The following is a 12,213-nucleotide window of genomic DNA, read 5'->3' as shown; positions in this document are numbered from 1 at the left end:
AAGTCTAAACTAAAGAAAAAGTCACCAACAGCTGCAGGATTTATCAAAAGACACATGCATTTTTCAATTCATATGCTAAAAGCTAATATCTGGTATAAGGTAAAGCTATTGGATAGTCACAATTATTACAGCTACTTCAGCTCCACACTACATCTGTAAGTAAACCTGACGTAACATAAGTTTTGCTATTGCAACATAGCATTACCATTAACATTAGCATTAACAGCTGTTCACTTAGCAGTCATTGTTTTTATAATAGAAGAGGTTATAACAGGAGGCAGCTCTTGGTGAGTCAAGGAATAATAAGTATGATGCTGAATTTGCAACATTTCCTCCAGGCCGGTAAGGAAACAGCTGTTGATGCGAATGTTAGACCATAAAGTTAAAGAAAGCTATGATGGTTTTGAATGTTCCAGTTCTCTGTCACCTCAAACATCAGCTCTGTGAAAACAGTTTGTGTGGTCGATGACACAAGATTTATCCTCTTTCACTCCAACAGGTACAAGAAAAGAAAGAGTACGGTGAGTGAGCGTCTGAAGGCTGTTTGGTAGTTTCCACTGACACCGTTGCTGTGAATATTTCAGTGCTTCAGTAAAACAGAAAAGACAAAGCTCTCCAACAACAGGCCGGAGATGGAACAGCACCTGTGAGGCAGAAGTTTACATTACATTACTCCACTCATAAAACTATAATACCCAAACCTGCTTTTTAAAAATCTCATTTACACATTAAACACTCTACACTTGTTAAGCTTAGACTCTGTTATAATTACAAAGTCCACCACTTAAGCCTACAACATAAATACAAGGCTGCAGCAGAGTGTACAGTAAAAACACTTCAGAGCGCACACGCCTTCCATCAAACATTAACTTGAGTAGCTTTGATAATTATACGATGGTGTAAAATATTTAAGAGCAAGTGTGTTTGGAGCAGCTCAAAAGAACATCAACTTCATCCAGAACAATAACAATTACAAACTGCTGCCTGCTCTCCACTGTTCTCTCTCTCTCTTCTACCTTTCTCTCTGCACCTCTCCCTCTCTTCCTCTCTGCAGTGAAGGGAGGGAGGGGAAGGGAAGGAGATGATTTAAGGTAATGAGAGGAGTAAAACATCATTAGTGCAAATTAACTTTTGTCAGCTGAGGTGATCTTGGTGGGGGCGCTTCTGCCACCGGCGGCAGCTCAGATAATGGCAATTTATGCATTAACGCGTGTTACAGTGTGTGTGTCTTTCAGTTTGTGTGTGAAATGTGCGATGATGGCCACCAAGGACGCTTTCAGTCTTAAAGGGCAAGTCCAATCTTATGAGAGACCTTTACTGAGGCAACCCTAAATGTTGTGTTAATATAAAGGTGAGAAGACGACACAGAGGACGGCCGGAGACTGATTAACAAGATGAAAAAACGTCTCCGTTTGTATAGAAGTTTACTTCACCTCGATTTTAGTTGATAACAGATCACCTGAATTCCTTAGTTAAACTTGAGATCATTGCTCAATGATCCAAATGATGAAACAATTTTACTTAATTTACATATTTGGTGAAACAAGGTCACCTTCCATCCTTTTGAAAACACAAATGCAACGTGTCCTTCAGAACTGAAATAAGAGGCTTTTAACAAACTTACTTACTTATAAGATCCCATTCAATTATCTAATTTCAGGATTTTTAAAAAAAGATCACAATTGCTTATAACAACAAGCTAGCAACAGCTTCCAACCTCTTTTATTAAAATGTGGTCAACTTGTGTGTGACTTCTGAGGTACTGAAATTGAATGCAGCATAATTCTACAGAAAACATTAACATGCAACCAAACTTTAGTGTTGCCACAGTTAGGGGCAAAAAAACAAAAACAAAAAAAGGCAACATTGCTATTGAAACCAACCAAAACTGACACCGAAATAGAAACAAAAAATAATTCAATGGAGCTAACTCTTTAGCGTCAGCTTGACCTTTGCACACAACAGATTTCTTCTTAGATTTCTTTTTTGTACACAGTTTTGTATCTTTCTATCAAACTACTAGATTTTACGATGCAGGTGTTCATATTTTGTTCTGCTGACTCAACCAGCAAAGTTTTATATCCATCAATGCCCGGGAAGTGCTCCAGCTGGCAGTCGGCTAACGTCCTCAACGATCAACTTTTCCTTCTGAACCAGGATGATTCCACGTCTGTTTCTGAACAGGAGCATACAGATGTCAGCAGAAAATAAAATGGGAATCATTTGGGAGCTCGTTACAATTCAGAAATTTAACCTTGAAACAAACATGTGTCTTTCTTCAAATGTTAATGCACTCCTCTTTTACTTCACTTTTCCTTTAATTCAACAGGAAGTGGAACCATTTCACCAAATCCTTTGTCTCCAAACATTCCTTTGGTTATTGTGGCCAAACTCAACTAACTCATTAAGATTTTGCTTTGTGTGAGTGGGTGAGGTTGCAGTCAACGCTTCCTCCTGACTCTTCCTGTTTGTACAGTACCAGTGCTGCAGTGGAGCGTTGCACCACCGCTCCTCTGTCAGCTGAACCTTCCTACAGCTCCCTTTTGCCTTTTTGTCCAGCTGACGTGCAGTTTTATCTGAAAGTTTCCTGGTCTTCAAGATTGTCTCTACTTCCACAGCTCCACTTTCTTGCTGACATTTCAGACAGTAGAAATTTCAAGCTGGAGGGACACTGATAACTTTTTATAGCCTGTTTTGTAGCATCTCTTGGCTTCATTTCAGATCCTCACTCAGATGCCATAGCTGTTGAGTGTTACCATTAAGTTTGGAGGGTCAAAGTTTAGAATAAACTGATAAGTCCTAGTAAACAAAACATGGAAGACAAAGAGCAGTGCTTTAACATGTGGCCCTTTAATTTCTGGTTACTGCAAAGGTTTTATTTACATCACCTTTTCCAACTTCTCTAAAATGATCAAAGAAGCCTTTTGCGTCTTTATACTCAGCTGTGTATTGTCAAGCCATGCTATAGTGTCATGTCACAGTGTCACAGGTGCTTACTCCCTCTCTCTGTCACTCTCTCTCCATCTTTCTGTCTTCCCAGCTGTGGCAGCAGTGGGGGGCATGGTCATGTTTAATGCATGTGGTTTGTGTTGCACTCAGCACAGGAGAATGGGCTCCAGTCCATTAATTAGTAACAAACGGTCGTTGGAAACAAGACAGGCCCAGCACAGGTCAACTGGCTCCAAGGTCTGGAGTGATGTGGACACTGATGTCTGCCCTGGGCCATCTACTGTCTGCAGCTGGGCTTCATATACCACATCTTAACTGATTCACAGTGGGTACAACTCTGGGCACATTCCTCCCCGAATGACTTATCTAGGGTGCCAATGTTGGTAGCTGCTTGTGCATGCTTGTGGATGGAAGGGGAAAGGGCATAATGACTTCTAAGAAACTGTGCAAGGGTCCGTAAATACCAATGAGGTGGGAGAAGGTTGGTGCACCAACCAGCCAAAAGCTTAAAGGGATAGTTCAAAATTTTGGCAAATTGGCCCATTGCCATAATCCCTATAGTTTTAGCAGTAGGTTCATTACCTTTAATTGTTGGTGAAAGCTATTTTTAGAACGACGGAGCAGAGCCGTGAGCTGCTCAGAGCTACGCTACGGAGGCTCATTATGGGATTTCTTGGTTTCACTCATCAAACTCATCAAATACACAATCCAACAACTCAAAAACGCTCTTGTGGACAAGTTGTGACCTGCACATTCACCACGCAATGAGATAATAATGGAACGTTACGAGACAGAGTTGTTTTAGAGGCAAAGGCGGAGACTGCTTGCCAAAAAACTGCTTGCTTGAATTGTTTGCTTGAATTTACCTCGAAAACAACTCAGTCTCGTAACGTTGTGTTATTATCTCATAGCGTGGTGAATGTGCAGGTCACAACTTGTCCACCAGAGCGTTGTGGAGTTGTTGGATTGTGTATTTGATGAGTTTGATGAGGGAAACCAAGAAATCCCATTAGCCTCCGTAGCGTAGCTCTGAGCAGCTCACGGCTCTGCTCTGCTGTTCTAAAAATAGGTTGCACCGACAATTAAAGGTAACGAACCTACTCCTAAATTATTATTAATAATTATGGTAAAATGGGCCAATTTCCCAAAATTTTGAACCATCCCTTTAACAATGAAATTGTTCTTGATGCAATGAACTAAATATTTGTTAGCATTTGCATTTCAGTAGGTGCAATATGTTAGCGTCTTGATTGCTTCACATGTGCCATGATTGGTTCCTGCCTGTATTTACATGGGCCATGTTGAGTCCCTGGGTTTTTTATTCTCAGCTACACAGTGTTTCTGGTGTTTCTGGTATTTCCAGGGCTCTCTGTGAAGAATACCTGTTAATTAACCAGCAGGAATAAATTATTTGTAATTATCACCACAGGACCAAAGCGCAGGGAGTAAGAGAGGGAGGAAGGGAGATAAAATCATGTATGTTAATCAAACCAAGATGAATCGTCCATGTTCATACAAACACGGTCCCTTCATGAGTCCCCTGTGCATTCCTTTCTCTCTCTCTCCCGCTCTCTCACACGCACACACGCACACACACACACGTGCACGCCGCACAACAGAGTGGGCGGAGAGGAGGGAATTAATTCTATGAAGTGAGCTGGCACGCAGACACTGTATGTAGATAAGGACCGGTGATGTGGCCGATGTGTGTGTGTGTGTGTGTGTGTGTCTGAGTGCATGAAAGAGCATGAGATTAACTGACCAACACGAGTACGTGCACATATTTGGAACTGTGCGTGTGTGCGTGCAGAATTCCAAGCAGAGGTGAGGTTGTATGTTAAATTCAGCAAGGTGGTACTGAGTGTGTGTGTGTGTGTGTGTGTCTGAGAACATAAGTAGTGTACTGTTGTCATCCTGGTCACGATGGCAATGACATATCTTAATCTGCTTAGTTAGCGGCCAGGGGTCTTTAGCTAACGGATTATCAGCCAGATTTGAGTAATAGACTCCTCATTTAGCTTTAATGCGTTTTGCATAGAGAGCAACCTCCCCTCATCACTCTTTAAGATGAATCGGCTTCACCAGCTACAAGATAAAGGAAGAAAAAAAATTCTAAAGATATTAGTCTGCAAGCAACTGCATAAATCATAACATTTTGCTAATGGAGGTGAGGTTAAAACACTAACACAGGCTCTGTGGTGTACAAACACTACAATATCACACGTGTAGGTAGGCAAACATGACACACATACAGTATACTGTACCAGTCATATTATTCCAAGTTAGTACCCGTATTCTTAATTTAACTCCCAAATTATACAAGAAACATTGACCCTCACTCAATGGGCCAGATTTTAAAACGATGCAGGCGCACAAAAACCATGTGTTTACAAAGATTGTGTGGTGAGAATATGCACCACACATACTCCTTACAATGTTACAGTGATCTGAAGGTATTACATAAGTTGAGAGATGTAATTTATCATAAAATAAAACCAACTTGTTTGAATTGTTTTCATCATCATTATCGTTATAAGTTTAAGGCGTCTCCATAAGTCGCTAGTTGTGGAGGCTCAAATGAGGCTCATGTGATTCCTCAATGAGATTCAAGAAGCAGAGGCACAATGAAGAAGTAAAGACAGTGTTTTAGACAGTGGTGGTCTGTGACACCATTAAATACATTGCATCTTTTTTTATTTTTTTATTTCTTCATTGTGTCTAGTGGTCATATTTTGTTTGAATTATTAGGCTACCTTCCTTTTTTGTTGCCATTTTTACATCACACAGAGCAACCTCTGAGTTGTTTCCCCCTGTTTCTTTATTCATATTGAGGTAATGTTAATATTTGTAGAGATAGTAGCTGTGTACTTTCTCTTTTGTGCTTCCTATCATCTTTCATTCAGTTTCGACAGTTTTCTAAAATGTCCTTTTGCTTGCGCCTGCATCTGTCCGCCTGGTGTCTCCACTTGGGATTTATAGAACTTGTCATATCAGGAAGCCTAAGATTATTACATATTCTATGAAGAGGTCATTCACAACAATAAATAGATGTGCAAAAACATATTTTCCTTTTTTCGCCTCATCGTGGGGATTACTTTCTCTTTATATCTTAATCAAAATAATGAACAATGTGATGAACCACTAATTGTAGTTTCTTTTTTCAGATCGTTCATCTATCTTTTCTTGAATTTCCCGCTCTCCATATCGCACATCCTTACTCTGACTTTTTTATGATTTCAATCTATGAATTTCTTGTACATTATTTCCATTGTCTCTATTTGTTACTGATCACTTTGTTCTCTACCTCCTCATTTTTGCTCAATTTTGCTCATATAACGTTGATTATGTATGCACTTTATCTCTTTTTTTTCTCTATGTTTATTTGTTAGCCATAGAAATTTGTTTTGTGTAATTAGTGACAGGGGTGGAGCTTATGTACGAGCCAATCGGCTTTGTTCCCTCCTTGCACCATCGAATATAAATGTGTGCTAAATAAATAAACCTCAAACCTTTTCATTTATCACATGATGTTCATCGTATCATTTCATATTCAATTATTATTGAACATAATAAGTTTAACATATTATCTGGGTAGGTATCAATCACCTTTGTCAATGATGAAATATTTGTCTTAAATCGTTAATTGTTTGCATTTTAAATAATTGTATTCAGAAATTGCTGGATTTTACACCTTACTGCTCCTTTATAATCATGTGGATTCATTAGAATGGAGACATAAATCTTCACTATGGTGAAGTTGAATGTGTGTGTGTGTGTGTGTTTGACATGTTTCAATTTTAGACACACCTCATTAGATTTCCCCCCTCACACCAACGTGTGTGTGTGTGTATATTTGTTTATTGCAAACAAGTGAAAGATGCATGTAAAAAATAGATGTCTGTGGCAAAATCCAAATCTCTTTTTTTCCCTTACACACATACACACAATCACATTCACCCACAAACAAACACAGACAAAGCAGCCCCAGACCTACCACTGCCATCGCACACGCAACTCGGCCTGTCTGTGTGACACGCACAGTTTGTTTGGTAGTTTTAATTTGACAGGGCTCTGAATAGAGCCTCTGAAACACACACACTCACACACACACACACACACACACTTTCTCAGACCTACACACACACCTTTAATTTGACAGCGCTCTAACAAGAGCCTGCTGCTTGTCAAATGTTCTCCAGTGGCAGCAGGGATCCGCAGAGCCGAGGGGGTTCTGTTCAAGGACATCTGTGAAGAAACACACACACACACACACACACACACACACACACACACACACACACACACACACCCTCCTTCACTAACACACACTCGCTTTGAATAGGCTGTGAGAGGCAGCCTGCTGCACCGCACGATGGGAGAGAGGCTGCACACACGCTGAGGGGTTTCTACGCTGCTGTTCCTCTTACTCTCCATCTTCCTCTCTCTGTCTTTTTTCTCTTTATCTCACATTCCATCGCTTTTTTTTTTTTTTTGTGCCTCTTTTGGTCTTAAGTAGAGGGCTGAGGGGCTGAGATAGACCAGGGGAGATTTTGATGACGGCTCCCTGTCTGCTCCAACAAGCCGATTCTCAAACTACGCACACATGTACACACACAAATCACATTTCTTCTCCTCTTACTTCAATCCAAAACACCAGGAGACCTTTTAAAGTTCCTCAAAGGCGGACAGGACTTTGGTCCTGATCCTCCGCATTTCATCCTATTCAAGGTGTTTGTGTGCACGATGACGCATGTGTGTGTGTATGTGTGTGTGTATGTGAGAGAGAGAGAGAGCTCCCATGCTGCCTTGGACTGGGCTTCCATGGGACACGTTGCTCATTAGAGGAGAGACGGGGTGACTGGAGTGACTCCTCGTCGGCTCCCTGCTCAACTTGATCACAAGGCCGGTCCCGCTGAATGAGAGAGAGAGGCGAGTGTGTCGGCTGGATACGACAGCATGATGCACCTGGGCGTAAGTGTGTGTGCATGTGTGTGTGTAAGGAAAGATACAAACGGGAGGACAATAAGGAAATTAAGACTATAATAAAGATTAAAAGCATTAGCTATCCATCTCTCCCTAACAGATTCATACAAAACTAGTATAACAAAGTAAATTTAAAATATGGAAACTTAAAATTGCTTCCATTCTGGCAAATATTGTATTTTTTTTTACAGCCTTATTGCAGATTAGTGTGTAAAGCAAAATTCTGGCAGGAAGCAAAAAGTCATCGTTATCATTGGCCAGAAAATCACAGTATGTCAGACTTAAAAATCAAAATGTCAAGCATTATACAAAGTCAGTCCAGATCAGCGGAGAAAGAGGTACAGAGCTTTTGCCATTAGATCCTATCTGATAGTTTGTGCGTCCGTCTATGTGTGTATGTGTGCGTCTGTCAGATAAAATACTGCACATGCCCACCCAATGATCTAGAAAGCGAGTTGAGAGGGTAGCATCCAAAATGTCAACATGTACATAAATACAAACATTCCTTCAATTTCTACTGACATTAAACCGACGGGGGGAAGAAAAAAAAAGTATAAACAGATTTCTTTAAAAAAGAAATATTCAGTTTGTGGGCTTATGTGTGATAACTATGATAACCAGCAATCCAAAGTGGAGAAGGGAAACATTAACCTTTTTTAAGGAGTTGATTGTATTTTCTGATAAAGCTGGCACTGATGTGACTCCGGGCTGAAGGCGTTCGTGGGCCTTGCGATGATAAAACGCCACCTGGATTATTTGAATCCTGTAAATCACAGCTAAAAGTCAATGTGTAAAGCCAAGGTCTATGAAACTATCAGTGTGGAATAGAGAACATAGACGATATGTTACCGCATTGCCAAGTGCTACCACTTAATACCATTAATCTTGGTGCCCCCGCCCCCCATCTCTCTCCCTCCATCCCTGCGTTGGAGTGCTCAGCGTCCTCTAAAAGTATGGATCTTGACCGCAGCCATTTTCCGCGGAAGAGGGAAAGGCTAAAGAGAAAGCGCTGACCCCTCTTCTCTGCAATTTTCCCCTCATCAACTTGTGAGACTTCATTAACTTCCATGGGGTAATTTCTTCTTTCAGTGCGTTTCTGAGAGGGGGGGTGTTATGACGTTTTCTCTCCCATCCATCCATTCTCTGTTTCTATCTTTTCCCGTCTTTATCTCCCACCCTGAACCTAGAAGGCTCTGTCTTTGAATTCAATACGACGCTTTGGTTTCTATTTCTTTTATTATCTGTAATCAGAAAAATTACAAGAGAAGAAAGAGGGATCTAATGAAACTAATGTTCCTGTTGACCTGCAGGAGTTATTTGTTTTTCCTCTTTTCCTAATTCAAAGCCATGCAGGAAGCAGCTTCTACAGGTAACGTTTCACAGCCTTTATCCCTCAGGAGCCCAGAGTAACACACCCACTGCTGCAGCTGATCGGAGCTGGCTCGATGCACAGTTGAGGCCTCAATGAAATGTTGCATGATGGGAACTGTGAGTCAATGCTGCCCTCTTCAGGAATATTAGCGTCACTGTGCAGATCAAATGTCAATCCCATATTGTATTTGCCTCATGGATATTCTTCAATAGTGCCCATTGTTTCTTCACATTGTTTCTCTATTTCTTTACTTGTGTTATGAAGCCAACCTCATTCACCAATTACATTTTATTTACCATGTAATGACCTGTTTTCTTCTTCCTTGGAAGCTCAAAAGACCCTCAAGACAAATCCACGGTGGCCCAAATCACAACAGCAAATCAGAAAACACAACAACAAAAGAGAAAACACAATGACAAATTACTAAACACAACGGAAAATCAGAAAACACAAAAGCAAAAGAGAAAACACAACCGTAAATCAGAAAACAAACAAACAAATTTGTCGTTGTGTTTTCTCTTTTGTTGTTGTGTTTTCTGATTTGCTGTTGTGATTTGCACCTCAGGGCCACCGTGCAAATCACTACCACACACCTTAACATCATAACATAATACCAAAAATATAGTACATGCAAAACTAATTATTTCACTTAGCCAACATTTATTTATCAGGTAAAGACTTAACCAACGTTAGATAAAGACGACGACCTGCTTCTCCTCTTGATTAACATATCAACTTTTAGATTCCTGCAAACTTACACAACACAGGTGTGACTGATCAAAGGGTTGGCATTAGGGGTGTAACGGTACACAAAAGTCACGGTTCGGTACGTACCTCGGTTCAGGGGTCACGGTTCGGTACGGTTTCGGTACAACAGACACTAATTGAATGTAAAACTAAAATCTGTCTTGTGTTATAAAAGTTAAAAGAAAAAAGAATACAAAATAAAACAAGTGCATTAGGAGTGTTATAATGCCATTCATTAATTCTAGAGGGAAAAAAAACGTGCACTTGACAACTGGCAACTATTATTCGAATTATTAAATTATTATTATTAAAAAAATATTATTAAAAAAACAAAACAATAAACTGACATCAATGTTGGTTTACACAGTTAAATTAGACAAGCAGTTACTTTGGTGATGTTTCTGGTCCTGCCTGTGTTCATAAAACATATTAGGCAGCTACACGCACATCCCCAAAAAACTGAAGACTCGGTGCTGGACCACCAAGAAAGACACAGGTAAGGAAAAAAGGAGACCGCACACTAGTTAAAAGCTCCCGTGACAGTTTAATGTCACTCACACGTTTCGGGCGTCAGCCCTTCATCAGACAATGTGTCTGATTATATATAGTGTGCGGTCTCCTTTTCTCCTCACCTGTCTGTGTTCATGTCAAGAGGCTTAAAAGCTGCGGGATAAGTTGTTGCACACAACTAGTCTTTTTACTTGCACCAGTGATTGACATATCGGGTTGAACATGCGCTACGTGTTTGATGCGTTTCTAGCGACGCACCGCGCATCCGTGAAACATCGCCGACGGACTTTGTCCGGTGGACCAGTCGCGAGCATGGATGTATGGTCGCGAGCCGCCGCCGCCGCCGCCGTTTGTTTCATTGAGAAGCCACAGTGACATGAATGAAGCAGACAGCTAGACAGCTCTCCTCCTCTAACTTCACTCGCTCATCACTTCTCTTCTTCATCTGCTATGACGGCTGCAGGCAGCTTCGAGGCTCATTACCGCCACCTGGATTCGAGTGAGGACTCAACTTTTTTTTTTTTTTTTTTTTTTTTTAATATTCATTCAGACGTATTCGTCGTGTGACTGTGTGCACCGAACCGTGACCCCCGTACCGTGACGGCACGGGACGAATACATATACCGTTACACCCCTAGTTGGCATAGAGATGAACAACCTCACACACACCTACAATCAACTGGAGGAAGCTGGAGACCCCAGAGTGAACACACACAGGCACGAAGAGGACACGCAACGCCTCACGGAAAGACCCCAGGCCCAGGAATCAAACCCACAAACTTCTTGCTGAGAGTGAGCAACAGTGCTAACCACCCAGATTACAATATGAACTATTTTTACTATTAACATTTTGATATTCTATTACTTTCCCAATAATGCTTTTTCAGCATTCAGTCTGAAGTCAGATATATGGTGTATTATATGGAGCATTTAGCAATTAACTAAACAACGTTTCCCTTCATTTACTTCATCATTTGATTTGAAGACAGAACGTTTTTCAGCCCATTTGAAATACGTTAGTGGCACTGGCACACCAATGGGCCTGTGGTCACATAATGGGAACTACTGACAACATAAACTACTTAATTTAACTCATCCCATTAAGAAATGAGTACTGTTTACATAATGATATAATGCGTATGTAAAGGAAAAAAGAGAAATATATCTTCTGGATGACATAAGAATTGTACTGCGATATTACTGTATATTAAAGGATCTAGGTATTTTATATAATTCTGACGTGGCATCATATCTTGCAGACTTGTCTCTGACAGGTGTTTCCTTGTTGTAAATCAATAGAAAGGGCCAAATCCAAAATAACAGCCTCTGAGGGTCTTTGATTCATAATAAACAGAACAAACTGTGAGGACTTCCTGTGTCACTGAAACAATGCAGCAGGATCAGAGAAGCTGGTCTCATGTGCACTCCAGTAAGCGATGTTCATCTGTCTCTACTGATATGTAAACCTTCCTCTTTCTCTCTTTCCTCCCAGCAGCTCTACATGATACATGAAGTGCCAGGGCCGGGCCTGGTGCACAGACAAATGCCAACACGCTGCACGCTCTTTCCAAATGTCAAAACCTGACATGTCGTAGACATTCAATAACCGTCCCTGCTGGACTGATCCAGAGCTTCAAACGGTCTGTGACGTC

This window comes from Trachurus trachurus (genome assembly GCF_905171665.1).
Source record: "Trachurus trachurus genome assembly, chromosome: 17".
NCBI lineage: Eukaryota > Metazoa > Chordata > Actinopteri > Carangiformes > Carangidae > Trachurus > Trachurus trachurus.
Note: the sequence above shows the minus strand (reverse complement) of the source record.